Source organism: Mytilus galloprovincialis, chromosome 13 (genome assembly GCF_965363235.1).
Source record: "Mytilus galloprovincialis chromosome 13, xbMytGall1.hap1.1, whole genome shotgun sequence".
In the NCBI taxonomy this organism is placed as follows: Eukaryota; Metazoa; Mollusca; class Bivalvia; order Mytilida; family Mytilidae; genus Mytilus; species Mytilus galloprovincialis.
In genome coordinates, this window is record NC_134850.1 from 35,996,040 (window position 1) to 36,010,487 (window position 14,448).

Below are 14,448 nucleotides of genomic sequence, written 5' to 3' on the forward strand. Positions count from 1 at the left end.
AAACAAGTACAAAGTTGAAGAGCATTGAGGACCCAAAGTTGTGCCAAATACGGCTAAGGTAATCTATTCCTTGGATAAAAGATTAGTTACTACACACTGGGCTTTAAGCGAATTAAAAACGATAAAAGAAAATGTCATAGCAGCATGAACAGACTTTTAGAAAGAAAGAACTAAGTTTTGTATGTATATTATATATGAATATCATTAAGCATCAACAAATCACAAAGTCAAGTGAAAAAGGAATAGCGCGTGCAGGTAGATAACGGAATTTATGTTCATCTAACTTCAGGAATGATTATGAGTTGTAAGATAATGAATAAGATTTACCAACTAGCTGGAATCAATCAAACTACTCCGCTGGAACATATTTGTATTATAGTATTTTAATTACCAATATGGTACCATTTCGTACATTCCATTCTGGAACCATGAAACAACATAATACATCAAACCTAGCAGACACCAACATCTTCAGCCAGAGCTTCTATATACCATAACAATTTGGGGTTTTAAAATTTGATTAATAGGAACGTATCCACCCCAGATTTTGTAAGTTAATTTACAATTAAATCAATTTGCTGATAATTGAATATCAAAAAGTTAGGAAAAAAAAATTATAATATAAAGAATTGTGTCAGTTATGCATCAACAAAAATGTTATGCTATAGAACTTTTTATACTTTGTGCATTTGAGGCAGAACGATTGCATTATATTTCAAGAGACGATTCACATACTATGTTTTATTCAATTCTACAAATACTGTACAATTAAAAAAGCTTTGAACATTTAATAAAATCATTAATGTGAAAGTATTTGCTTCGAGTTACACAATATAACTAAAATGTAGTATTTTTATCGATATGAACTATTCTTTGTAATTTTGTATTTAGTTTATGCGTATATAGGAAGAATTTGTAGATTAATAGGAGTTAATCTATCTGTATAAGTCTAATAACAGTTGTTATTGTTATAAGTAATCAAAGTTTAGACACAGTCGATCATGGTTTAAATATGCTTGGTTGAAATCAGTTCGTAGTAGTGTTTGTGCTGCTCAGATTTGTCTAAGTAAGGCTTGCATATTCTGCAGGTTCCGTCGGAACTGGGGTAGATTATTTCAATATATGCTCTTGTTACGGACAAATAAACTCATCATAGACACCAGGATTGAAATTATGTATTTGCACCTGACGCGCGTTCCGTCTTTAAAAGACGCATCAGTGACGCTCGTATTAAAAAAGAGCTAAAAGGCAAAACAAAATAAAAACACATTCATTGCTATGTAACTTGTTCCGTCTTTATATCATGTATGTCTGTCATTAAGTAACATAAACTAGCTTATTTGACTGAGTTCGGATGAAACGACAACACATACTACAAAAGCCTCTTTACATAATTCCATTTCTGGCACGACTGCCACCAATTACATTTATTTTTATTACCCAACTGTTACAGTAAGGCAATTTGCTTCATACGGTGAAGTATCTTATTCCTAACATCACAAGAAACAAAAGAACTGTAGTTTTGAAGTAAACGGAAGTGGATAGTCCCAGGGCAAATCCGGCGTCTCCAAAGAGGCTCAGCATCTACAAATAAAAAAATCGATTTCTATGCTGGTTAAATTGATCGGTTGCTGTTAGCTTATTCATGCATATTCAGGATGAGAACAAACCAATAATAATAAAAAAGATCGCTTCTGCAGAGTGTGTTATTTATGATAAACAACAGGATTTGTTCCGGGCCCGGATTGCTATGTTTTTATACCCCAATCCGTCCTTGGAGTGTTTTCATCAAAAGTATACCCGGTCAGCATGATAAGTACAATTTTTGGACTGCCAGTTGGAAAAGATGACATTATGAATTGAAACAGAAACATTGTCCTGTACTACACTCCCTCCAAGAATTGTTACATAAAGCGTGTTAATCATCTTACACAAAGCATACAATTTAACGTCAAACACATTTCGTTTAAGTCAATGCGAAAGTAAATGACAAAATTATGAGCACCTCTAAAGGTTTCGAGCTATTAAAGTTTACGATTGAATTTATTTACAACAAAGTATAATTTGTCCATTCCTAATATAACATATTTTTATACGTATACGTTCGTCATGGTTTTATGAAACAAAGATTCAGTTTTTGTGTAAGTAAGTAATGACAAATACTTGTATCATTCTATTTGGATACACGTATGTCTCTCTTGATTAACCTTACTTTAATTTTTATTGGCCAAAAAGTGATGAGCATTTCTGTCTTAATGAAAGCTACATAATTGTCATGTTCATGTATTTAAACTATTAGTGTGACTCATGTATGAAAACTATTAGTGTGACTCATGTATGTAAACTATAAGTGTGACACATGTATGTAAACTATAAGTGTGACACATGTATGTAAACTATTAGTGTGACTCAACATTGTTTATAATAATCGCCTTTTTTTATTATAAAGTATCTCATCATGTCGCATGTCAAAATTGTGTTAAGTAAAACGAAAACTTCCTATTTCAACGTAAGAAGACCTTAATTTCTTTTCGAAGGAACTAACCTTGAGAAAATTTTATGATAAAAGTTTTGACTTTTACCATGTGATTAATGATTACATTATGATGTCTATTCAGGATAATTTTTACACTATAAGATCCACACGATAAAATGTAAAGTTTTATTCAATTCGACAAATACTGTACAATTAGGAAAGCTATTAAAATCATTATTGTGAAATTATGACCTCCTAAACTATAAAACTAAATCATGTAAATGTAGTCATAAAGGTATGTAGTTATTATATGTATAAGTATTTATAGATATTTACTATTTTCTTTAATTTTCTATTTTGTTTATGAGTATAAAGGAAGGTCCATATATTCATTAGACATAACATATCGGTTGGAGTCTGAATGCCGTTGTTATTCTTTTAAGTAATTAACGTTCAGACACAGTCGTTCATGAATTGAATGCTTGGTTGAATCCAGTTCGGAGTAGGGTATGTACTGCTCAGACTTGTGTAAGCTGGGAATTCACTCAGTAGAGTTCCGTCGGAATTGGAATACATTATTTCAGCATCTGCTCTTGTTACGGAAAAATAGATATGGCTATTTAACTAGTTTCGTCTAAATATCATGCATGTCTGGTGGAATTGGGTCATATTAAGTAATACAAACCGGCTATTTCAGTTAGGATAAACGACAACGCGTACCATAAAAGCCTTTTCTCATAAATACTATAATTCTGATATGACTGTCACACATTTCATTCATTTTTTATTACAAGCTGTTATAAAAAAGCAATTTAGTTCATACAGTGGCGTATCTTGTTCCTTATTTCAAGAGAGAAAAACGAGCTGTAATTTGGGAGTCAACACCTGAACGCGAATCAGCTTTGGAGTGGGTTGATTAAGGGCAAACCCGGCGTCTCAAAGGAGCTTATAGCATTCACAGATGAAAATAGTCGATTTCAATACAGGCTTGATTTGTTGGTTGTTTGACTAACCTATATAAAAAGTAAAATCACAAAAATACTGAACTTAGAGGAAAATCAATTCGGAAAGTCTATAATCACATGGCAAAATCAAATACCAACAACAATGTGTCCAAAGTACACGGATGCCCCACTTGCACTATCCTTTTTCATGTTCCATGGACCGTGAAATTTGGTAAATATCTAATTTGGCATACAATAAGGAAGATTATACTATAGGGAACATGTGCACTAAGTTTCAAGTTGGTTTGGGCTTAAATTTCATCAAAAACTACCTTGACCAAAAACTTTAACCTGAAACCTCAACTTTCATTTTCTATTTTAAGTGGACAATGAAATTGGGGTCAAAAGTCTAATTTGGCATTAAAATTAGAAAGATCATATCATAACCAACAAGTGAACTAAGTTTCAAGTTGATTGGACTTCAGCTTCATCAAAAACTACCTTGACCAAAAACTTTAACCTGAAACTCCAACTTTCATTTTCTATGTTCAGTGCACCATGAAATTGGGGTTAAAAGTCTAATTTGGCATTTAAATTAGAAGTATCATATCATAAGCAACAAGTGTACTAAGTTTCAAGTTGATTGAACTTCAGCTTCATCAAAAACTACCTTGACCAAAAACTTTACCCTGAAGCGGAACGAACGAACGAACGAACGGGCGGACGAACGGAGCCACAAACCAGAAAACATAATGTCCCACCTACTAATGCCCCACTACTATCGTAGGTGGCGCATAAAAAATATTCCGTGCATAATTTTCATTAAACATTTTCATTGAACTAGTACTTTTTTTAGAGGCCAGCTGAGGTCCGCCTACGGGAACAGGGTTTTCTTGCTGCGTTGTAGACCCATTGGTGGCCTTCGGCTGTTTTCAGCTCTTTGGTCGGGTTGTTGTGTCTTTGATGACATATTCCCACTTTCCGTTTCAAATTTTTATTAATAATCAAATTGATCGGTTCTGCAGAGTATATCTTAGTCTCCCTGGGATTTTTTTCATCAAAATTATACCCGGTCATTATTTTAGATAAGAACTTTAGACTATCAATTGGAAAAGATATGTTGGATTGAAACAGACATATTGTCCTTAACAACAACCCCTCCAAGAATTGTTACATAATGCTTGCTAATCACGATACACAAAGCATACAATTGTACATCCAATACATTACGTACAAGTAAATTCGAAAATAAATGTCAAAATTATGAGCACCTATAAAGGTTTCGTGCAATTCAAGTTTATAATTTTTTTTACTTCAAAGTATTATTTGTCCGTTTCTTATACAATTTATTTTTTACACGTATACGTTCGCCGTCAAAGTTGATCAAGCAATTTACCTCTTTTTGAGTAAATAAAGACCAATACATGTATCGTCTACAACTAGTCGATTTTACCCGTCCAGAAATTGCTTACAAAAATGCGAGGAAAAATTGTATTGCAAATCAAATTGTTCACCATTTGTTCACATGTGCAGTTTGGTAGTTCATATGTGCCCCCCAAAACATTAACATATTATATATATCTAGAAAATTCTATATTAAAAGTGTGACTTTTCCCGTGTGACCAGTGACTAATCATTTCATCTTATGTCTTTTCAATTCCGGATACTACTTACATCATCAATAAAATTAATTTGGGATTCCCAATTTAGTTTAATAATGTTGACCGATTTCCTTGTCAGTTAACTTCCGGGAATGTACTAGTATGTCGATCAGGGTATATCAATTTGGTTTTTGTATACCTTACATTGATTTTTTAAACTAGTTTCTTATTGTTCGCTGTCATTTAAATATCTATATAAAGAACCATTTGAATGCCTTTATTTCACAAAATATAAGTATGCACTTCGTCCTTCTATGTATGTAAAATGGATTTTAATACAGAACAAAGTAAGTTTCATTTAATTTTATTTTACAAACTAGTATGTGTAATTCTGATGCATTACAATTTTGAACATGAATATCATTTCTCATTATGAATATCCTTTGCCAAAACAATATCTTTTGCTGTGCCTAAGAACACGCAACCCTACCTTGACAACGAAATTCTAATATTTATTTTGTTTTCAAACATTTTTTGTCAGTGTTAGCCAGGTATATGTTGTTTATGTTCTATAATGGATTATGGAAAAAAATATGCGTTTTGTCTGCATTTGTTTGTATCCGAATACAAGATATAGCATTGTTTCCAACACATATGTATTTTCAACCGGTTTGGACAATTCCCTTTTCACAATTTTTTTTTATATTAACTGCTAAAATCTGTAAAAATAAATGCGTTTTTGAGCCATCGGCATGTGTTTATAACTTTGCCATCTGTATAGAAAAAATATATTGTTAGAATCTTCAAGTACATACGCGGAGTTATAAAACGTCAAACTATAGTAAAGATTGCAATCAATTTGTTTGCAAAAAGCCTTGTTTTGAAATAACGTCGTAATTTTGGAACATTTTTTAGTACCTTATCATATCATCATATTTAGTTTTTTCATTGTTGAAAAATCTCAATTCTCCAATAACTATGCTTTGCTAAAATATTCCAGGTGAACGAAACATCCTATCTGAAAAGTCCTGTAGCACTGGTGATGGATCACAAGGGAAGAGAAGTTCAGGAGAGTCAGGTAAAAGTATATATATATACATTGTAATGTTACTGTAGATCTTCTCGTTATGTTCATCTTTAGGAAGATTGGTTTAAACCAAGCGGTACTAAAATACTCGCATGGAATAATTTCTATACAAAATAAGAACAGAAATAATACAACAATGATAATAATATGCGTTATGAAACACTCAATGGATTAGCACTGATGTACGAGAAAAATCCATTTAAATACCAGTTGCATCTTGCTGTGATCGTTGTCACTTAGGAAAATAAAATTAGAGCAATTTGTAATTCATGTTTAACCATTTACTTTGTAACTAACTACTCTCATGATATTACAATAAATAATTTTTATTGAAAGTTTGTATTGGTTGTAACCCCCTCCCTAGAAAAAATTCTGGACAAGGTCGTTGTCTAATGGACGTTAATATCTAAAATTATTTGAACGCTCATAGAAAAAAATATTTTATGAAAGAGGTAAATGTCCTAAAAGAAAAACGACTAGTCGAGTATCATTTTGATAATTACCGAGCGATAATCTGGTATTCAAGTACTTGTTGACGTCACTACTTTTTATTGTTTGTAATTGTGTGAATAAGTTGTGTACCAGTACACTATTGTTCAATGTTATCTCTAACAAAGTCGTGAATCGTTGTTTTTGATTATCAAACGACTATCACGGCAATAATTCAAGTAATATCTGCCTTATTCAATTCAACATGTTCAAGTTGAATTTTAATTTACAAAAGCAATATTTCATTTAAAATAAAATTTAAATAGGATTGAGCCATTAAAAAATTAAAGTATAATTTATTTTATAGGTTCACACAGAGTCAGATATACAAGTACAGCTTCAAGTACGGAATTTTCATATAAGGATGAAATACCGCTGGACACAGGTACATTTTACTTCAGATAAATATTTTTTACTGCAGTGTTTACGGAATAGAAATCAATTAAATTTGTAAACCATACGCAATATAAATTAAACCATTTTTTGTATTTGCTTACGGATGTTATCTATGTTATCTTAACTTGTATACATATTTTGTCTTGATTAAGCTGATACGATTTAAATATATAACTAATAATCGAGGGTCGGGGTGGGGGTCCTGCAATCTGTATTCTTTATTTTTTATGCCATTTTTCTCTATTCTTTATACTTTTTTTTACTTTTTTTCTCTATTCTTTATACTTTTTTTTACGTTTTTTCTCTATTCTTTATACTGTTTGCCCATTGTTCTTTATTCTTTATACCTTTTGTCCATTTTTCTCTATTCTTTATATTTTTTGCTCACTATACTCTGTAAACCCTCATCTATACCCTTATATTACAATGACTTACAGGGTGTTAATTGTAATGTATATACAGTACACTTGATACGGTTCAGCTAATCGATATTGGATTACGATTGTTTACAAGTATAATTAATCAAAATCTCTTAATTAGATGATGTTTAAAATATCTTATGAATTATTATTTTTCCCATTGTATTTTCAAAAGATTTGAATTAAATAATAATGCTTATTAATGCGGTGACCTATAGTTGTTAATGTCTGTGTCATTTTGGTCTTTTGTGGATAGTTGTCTCATTGGCAATCATACCACATCTTCTTTTTTTATGTTGACTAGTATAGTATAGTAAAACATACAGAACTGTGATATGTGTACGTGTGCCTGTCTGTGAGTTGTTATGTTATATTAATATTAAATTAATGTTTATGCAGTCGCTATTTTACCATTTTCATGTTAATATTCTAACTATTCCAGTTTCCTTTATGACAAATTTTGGAACAGATGATTTTCACGCTGCAAGAGATCCTTCAGTACCTGGCGATGACTATTCTGGAAGTATGTACATTCACGTGATTTATTTCTAATACGGGGTACAGATACATGTATGTAAAAAGATAGAATGATACAAATTAAGATATATAGTACAAGATATTGGATTTAAAGGCTATAATTAAAATTGCTTCTTTTTTACATTAATTATTGAAGAGACTAACCCACTGACTTTAAACAGACGGGAAGGTCTTTTGCAGCGTTTTATGGTAAAATTCAGTCGAGCATTTCCGATTCACAAAAAAACAATAATTCAAACATATAATATTGGTTAAGGGTTAAATTGTACCATATTATATAAACCAAAGACATCGACTTTTGAAGAAGAGAAGAAAGATAGAAAATTTACATTCAAGACTCACGAGTCAAAAATTAACGGACAACGCTGTGGCAAAAAAAAAAATGATGAATTATAACGAAATAATCAACTCATCAACAAACCACTACTTAAGACTGAAAAGGCTGAGCAACACGAACCCAACTAAAATATCGGGGAATCATAGGTGATCTGGAAGGGTAAGCAAATCCTACTCCACTAGAGGCTCCCGTCATGTAGTTCATGTCTTGTGAAGAATCATGTTAAAACTCGTTTCATTGTGTCGTGCCTGTCGAGTGCAAATAAAGGTTCGAATTAAATCGTTTTCGTTTTGATATATATGCATGCAACATTTCGTAATGGACATTAAACTCTAATTTACAATTATAAATATCACCATCATCGTCATAATTATCTGTGTCTATGCATTGTCATTGAAATGACGCATGTATATTATGCTGAACATTTTGATATTTTTATAGGTTCACAAATAAATGTGTCAGGCAAAACAGTCTTACTTGGTGAAACTATCAATTGCATAATTCGAAACGCTGAAGAAGATGAAAATAAACAAAGTACGTACTAATAGCATTGGCATACAACCTAAGTTTACTAATTTCAACAGAATTTTCTTTAGTTTAATCAACGATTATAAAAATACTATACTGCTTGCTTTAAGTATCTCATAATGATAAGATCAAACATAAAATTACACACAAAGCATCATCAAAATATTTTATGACTTTTTCATGTTTTCAATCGTTCCTTCTTTTTTCCTTTTCTGTCCTTTTTTTGGCCTTTAGCGCGTATTATATTCTAATATTCTATAAACTGTTTGCTTTACATACATGCTCATTATACCTATTATACCTATTATTGTATATATTTATATTATCTTCATAAGTATGATTTAATTTTGTCTAATCCATTTTGCTTTAATTTAACTGAACACAAAGCAAAATATTTATGCGAAATATTAGGTCAATGTTCGGACACTATCTACTTTCTTGTATGTTTTTTAGAAGGGCGAAGTTAACAGACCTCTTCAACAGTTTTGTACCGGACACAAACATTTGATATTTTCTGGCATTGATCTAATTTTGTTTTTATACTGTCGTTTAAAAAAACGGCTACACTTTTTATATAGAAATGTTAACACGAACATGAAACTTATTGTCTATTCATAAAAGAGCACATAACTATTAAGAAAAGTGATGTGAGGAAAGACATCTAGAAGTGATCTAGCTATAGTATACAAAATAATTTCACATGTATTTTCCTATCTAGGAGAAGAGATTTTCAAAGAACAGTTTCAGTCAGTGGACGATGTGTTTGTGGAGACTAAAGGTTATGCCCTAGCAAAAGAAAAGCTAGAAAAAAATCACATTGTTTTGATAACAGGATCATCTGGAGCAGGTACCACACTCATAGCAAAGAAATTGGTAAATGAGAAAATTTTACAAGGTTTTACTTTGAAAGAAATTGACAATGTAGCACAGTTGCGTCAAATTCATTGGAAAAATCAGCAAATCGTTTTAATGGACGATCTTTTTGGGTACATAAGTAGCAGAGACGACGAAAATCAAAAACTTCTTTCTGAAATCGGATTTGTTATTGAAGAAAGACGTAGAAATGATGGATTCTTATATGTAGTCATGACATGCAGAAGTAGTGTCGTTCAACGGATCAAAGCATGCCTCAAAAGTAATCGAGTTTTAGATAAATCAAATATAGTCGAATTGTCGGAGTTCAAATTATCTCAACAGGAACGATTACAAATACTAGAAAAACATATTAAAAGATACAGACCTAATGAAAATGTAGACCAAACAATAAAACAGGCGATCAGCAAGTGTAAACTTCCGGGTTATCCTAATTGTGTATATATGTTTACTCGGAACGACAGATTATTTAATCAAGGGAAATATTTCTTCATTTCCCCTACGGAGCATGTGCAGGAGGAAATACACGTTCTTCGTATAAATGATCCAGACGTTTACGCATTATTATTATTTATCCTAATTAAAGACGGGGAGATCAAAGAGAAAACATTGCAGTCGCTTGGCGATAACTGTAACGAATTCAATCTTTTGCAAAATATTGCTCATTTTCCAAGTGCTATACAATTGTGTCGTCGACTTCACTCTGCATTAAAAAGGGTTGATGCAGCATTTGTCGTACAAGAGAGCTCCACAATACAGTTCAGACATTCATGTGTTTTGGAAGCTATGTGTTTATCGTTTAGCCAAACTCTTGAAAACCAAGCAGTTAAATGGCTACCGTTGGATTTTATTGTAAAACGTATCAGAACTGATAAATTTGAGAAATCAAATGATTATGAAATAGTGACAATAGGACCTTCTGTATTCGATGATTTGGCAGAAAGGTTTATCAATGAAATAAAATTTGGAAATATAGCTGAAGTTTGTAAACACGAGGCATTCACGAACGGTAGATTTGTTACAATTTTTTGTGCAATTTTAGAAGGTTTTTTGCAAAAAGATGTTGCCATGCTCCGATTCATACTACAAGTAACAGAAAGGGAAAACCATTTAGGAGCATTATTTAATGGATCTTTATTATACTGGTCGGCTTCTTTAGATGCAGAACTGTTATGCTCGTCATTACTTGCAAAACATTTTTATGACAACATCAAAGACAAGTTTTGGGTTAGAGTTCAAGCATCTGCAGCCCTTGTACCAGCATGCTGGTACGGGTTTCAGGAAACACTTTTGGATTCTTTGCTCCAATTAAATGCAGATATAAACAGCGCAATGCACAAAGAGCGCAGGTCACAAACCCACTTTTGTGATTTTTGTACTGTTCACGACAAAGACGGAATGAGTGGTATTCAGGCCAGTGTATTTACGGATAATTTACCAAAATATGAAACACTTGCTTATCTACTGACAAACAGGGCATGTTTTAAAGACCGTTCTGACTACAAACCGTTAATACAAGCCATACAAATTTACGACACGGCACTTCAATCCGACATTAAAACTGTAGCAAAGATGACAATAGATGCATTATTAAACGGAGGTGCTGATGTAAATTTGAAGGATCGACATGACAAAACAGCGCTTTGGTATGCCGTTTGTAATGACAATATAGATATTGTAGAACTGCTAATTGCTAAATCACAGTTTATTTCTTCCCAATCATTACTTCCTTTTTCGAAAAGTTTTCAAATGATGAAACTAATAGAACAACATGGTATAGATAGAGCCTTTGACCAGACAGACAACAGTGGTAAAAGTCTATTGCATCGGGTCCAACACGAAAGTTTAATTTCTTATTTCATCAACAAAGGTTGTTCTTTGGAACAAAGAGACAGATATGGTCGAACCCCCTTATTCTACTCCAACACTTTGGCTATTTATAAAGAACTCATTGCTAGTGGGTCTTCTATCAATATTACAGATTACGATGACAAAACTATTTTTCATTTTATTAAAAGGCAGGATATCCTAGAATGTATCTTAAGTACCTCCTCCGATGAAGATATTCATCAAAACATTAACAAAGTAGATAAGTTAAATCGTACTCCGATTTTTTCATGGACATCACTTAATGTTTTAAAGCTATTCCTAGAACACTATGCCGATGTCAACCATCAAGCCGAAAAATGTACTGCCAGTAAGAGTGAAACAAGTCAAGGAGATTGTATTTACGACGTAGAAATAGATCCTACAAAAAAGCTAACAAAACCGTCAAATATTTATTCAGCGAGATTTATTTTAAGCCTTCAAGATAGTCCATCTGAAGTTTTGTCCAATGAAGCCCGCCCATTTGACGAAGCAACAAATACGATTTATACTGGACAAAACACGTCTGACATATCTTCAGAATCACTTAGTTCAACCAAATCATTGAACGGAAGTATCAGTAGCGAGAACAACAACGGGGAGAACTTTGAAGATTATGATACCAAAAACTATACAGTTGCAATGAAACTTGCTCTTATCGGAAAGCTAACAGTTGAAATTGCAGACATTTTTATTTCATATGGAGCAGATTTCAGTTTAAAAGACTGTGAAGATAAATCGATTCTTCATTGCTTACTTGCACCAGAAAACAAAATCAGACAAGTAGCAGACATTGTTCAGAAAGTTCTTGGAGCTTCCAAACCAAAGGATTTACTTAACCTGCAAGACGCATATGGAAACACTGCACTCCATTTAGCATGTTCATGCAAAGAAATAAATAAAATGTCGCCTGAAAACAAAACTGCAGTTATCGATATTTTACTGAAAAACGGAGCAAAGATACATCTTTTAAATATCAACAACGAAACTCCTTTGCACTGCTTGTTGAAGTGTAGCTGTTTTGGAAAGTACGATGCCTTAGTTTTGATAGACAGCTATTCCCATGGAACCTTAAACGTTTATTGCCTTAATCAAAGGGGTGAAATACCACTTGAACATCTTTGTTTAATCTTGGATCAGTCGAAACATTTTGTAACAGACGCTAGAAAATCAATAATTTTTTTGTACAAAAACGAATTATTTAAGGAATATCTGTTATCAAACCTTGATTTTGCCTTCAAAGATTGCAACATAGTATTACTAGACGCCATTGTACAATGTTGTCCCGAAATCCTTTCGAAAGGAAGCGAAGAGTTGATAAATTATCTTAAAGATAGGGAAAACTTTCTAAGCGTACGATTTTGGGTACTTTTGTCTTTCATCGATATACCCGAACGTTCAATTTGGTTAAACCAATTAAACCTTCAAATTGAAGAAAGCCATTCCTTGCTTAGAGATTGCATATTGCAAATTCATGAAAGCGAAAGACTCACAGCTGTTCTTGAAACATTACTGGACCATGTCTCAGATATAAATTCACGAAACAAAGATGAAACACCTTTACTCATTACAGCCTTAATGGCATGCAGATATAAAAGAAGTGATACTATAATCCACCGAATAGTTAGAGTTTTTCTTAATCTCGGAGCAGACCCCAATGTACAAGATAAAGATGGATTAACCCCGTTTAACCACTGCATATTGTCCAGCGCCAGAGATGACCGAGTTCTTAAATGCGCAGAACTGCTCAAAGAAAAGAAAGCAAAGTTAGACATGGGTAATTCACTTTTATTAGCAGCTGATATAAACAGACTGAGAACAAAAACGATAAAATGTTTGCCTTCTAGTGTACTACCATATCAGAAGGACGAAAAAGGGAATGCTTTACATCATCTTATATTAGCTTACTCCAAATATGGACGCAGTTTCCGGGTTTCGACGTCGTCATTAATCGCTCTTGTTGATAGAGGAGTTGATATTAATATGTACAACGACGATGGGGAGACACCACTTCATGTTGCAATGAAACAACAAGTAATGTCTCATGTTATAATAGAATTATTACGAAATGGAGCAGATGTAAATAAGAAAAAACGTCTTCCGGTAAATGGAAATATAAATCAGGGTAAAGACTGCAAAGCTCTACACAAACTAGAAGAAACTTGTCTGAATGATGAAAGTAGATCTGCGTTTCAATATATGCTGTTGTACTTAGACACCACAAACATGGCAGTGGTGAGAGAAATGATGAAATATGGAGCGGACCCATTTCAGAAAGACATTCATGGACAAAATTCTTTCCATCATATCACAAGCATGATGCGTCCAAATTCGCTAAAGATTTTGCTCTTGCTCTTGCACAAGTTTGAAAATTCTAAATGTGACATAAACATTCAGGACAATTATGGAAACACTCCATTACATAATGCATGCACATTTAGTAATAATGACAAAGTATGGTGCACCTCTTTGCGTGTTGCTGTCATTCGCATATTACTAGCCAAAGGTGTGAACTTAAATCAGGTCAATAGGTACAGGCAAACACCCTTTCATTTACTTATCTTTCAATATCACAAATTTGTCACAAATTACCGTTGTGAAAATGAGAAATTCGTACATAACATTGTAGCTTTAATAAGCTTGTTTTGTTCATATGATGTTGACATTTTGATTAACGACCAAGAAAATAAATCAGCTTTGGACTATGTTAAAATGTGGCAATTGGACGATATAAAACAAATGATGGACAATGATACGACACCAGAGGAGGTATTCAAGAAATTTGAAGTTGAATGTACGACGCGATCGACGATTGAAACAATTGTTGATTCTGAAGTCAATTGATCACAGCTCATCAATAAATAACGATACATTCATTAAGCAGCTAGCAAATAC

General features: G+C 32.8%; 1 long non-coding RNA gene across 1 annotated transcript; it reads left to right on the forward strand.

Moving 5' to 3' along the window:
- The first annotated feature begins 6,021 nt into the window (after positions 1 to 6,021).
- Positions 6,022 to 9,974, forward strand: LOC143057908 (uncharacterized). The gene is made up of 5 exons (XR_012972855.1): positions 6,022 to 6,099; positions 6,905 to 6,982; positions 7,855 to 7,935; positions 8,728 to 8,820; positions 9,533 to 9,974. It is a non-coding gene; the product is annotated as an uncharacterized LOC143057908 (long non-coding RNA).
- Positions 9,975 to 14,448: the final 4,474 nt, after the last annotated feature.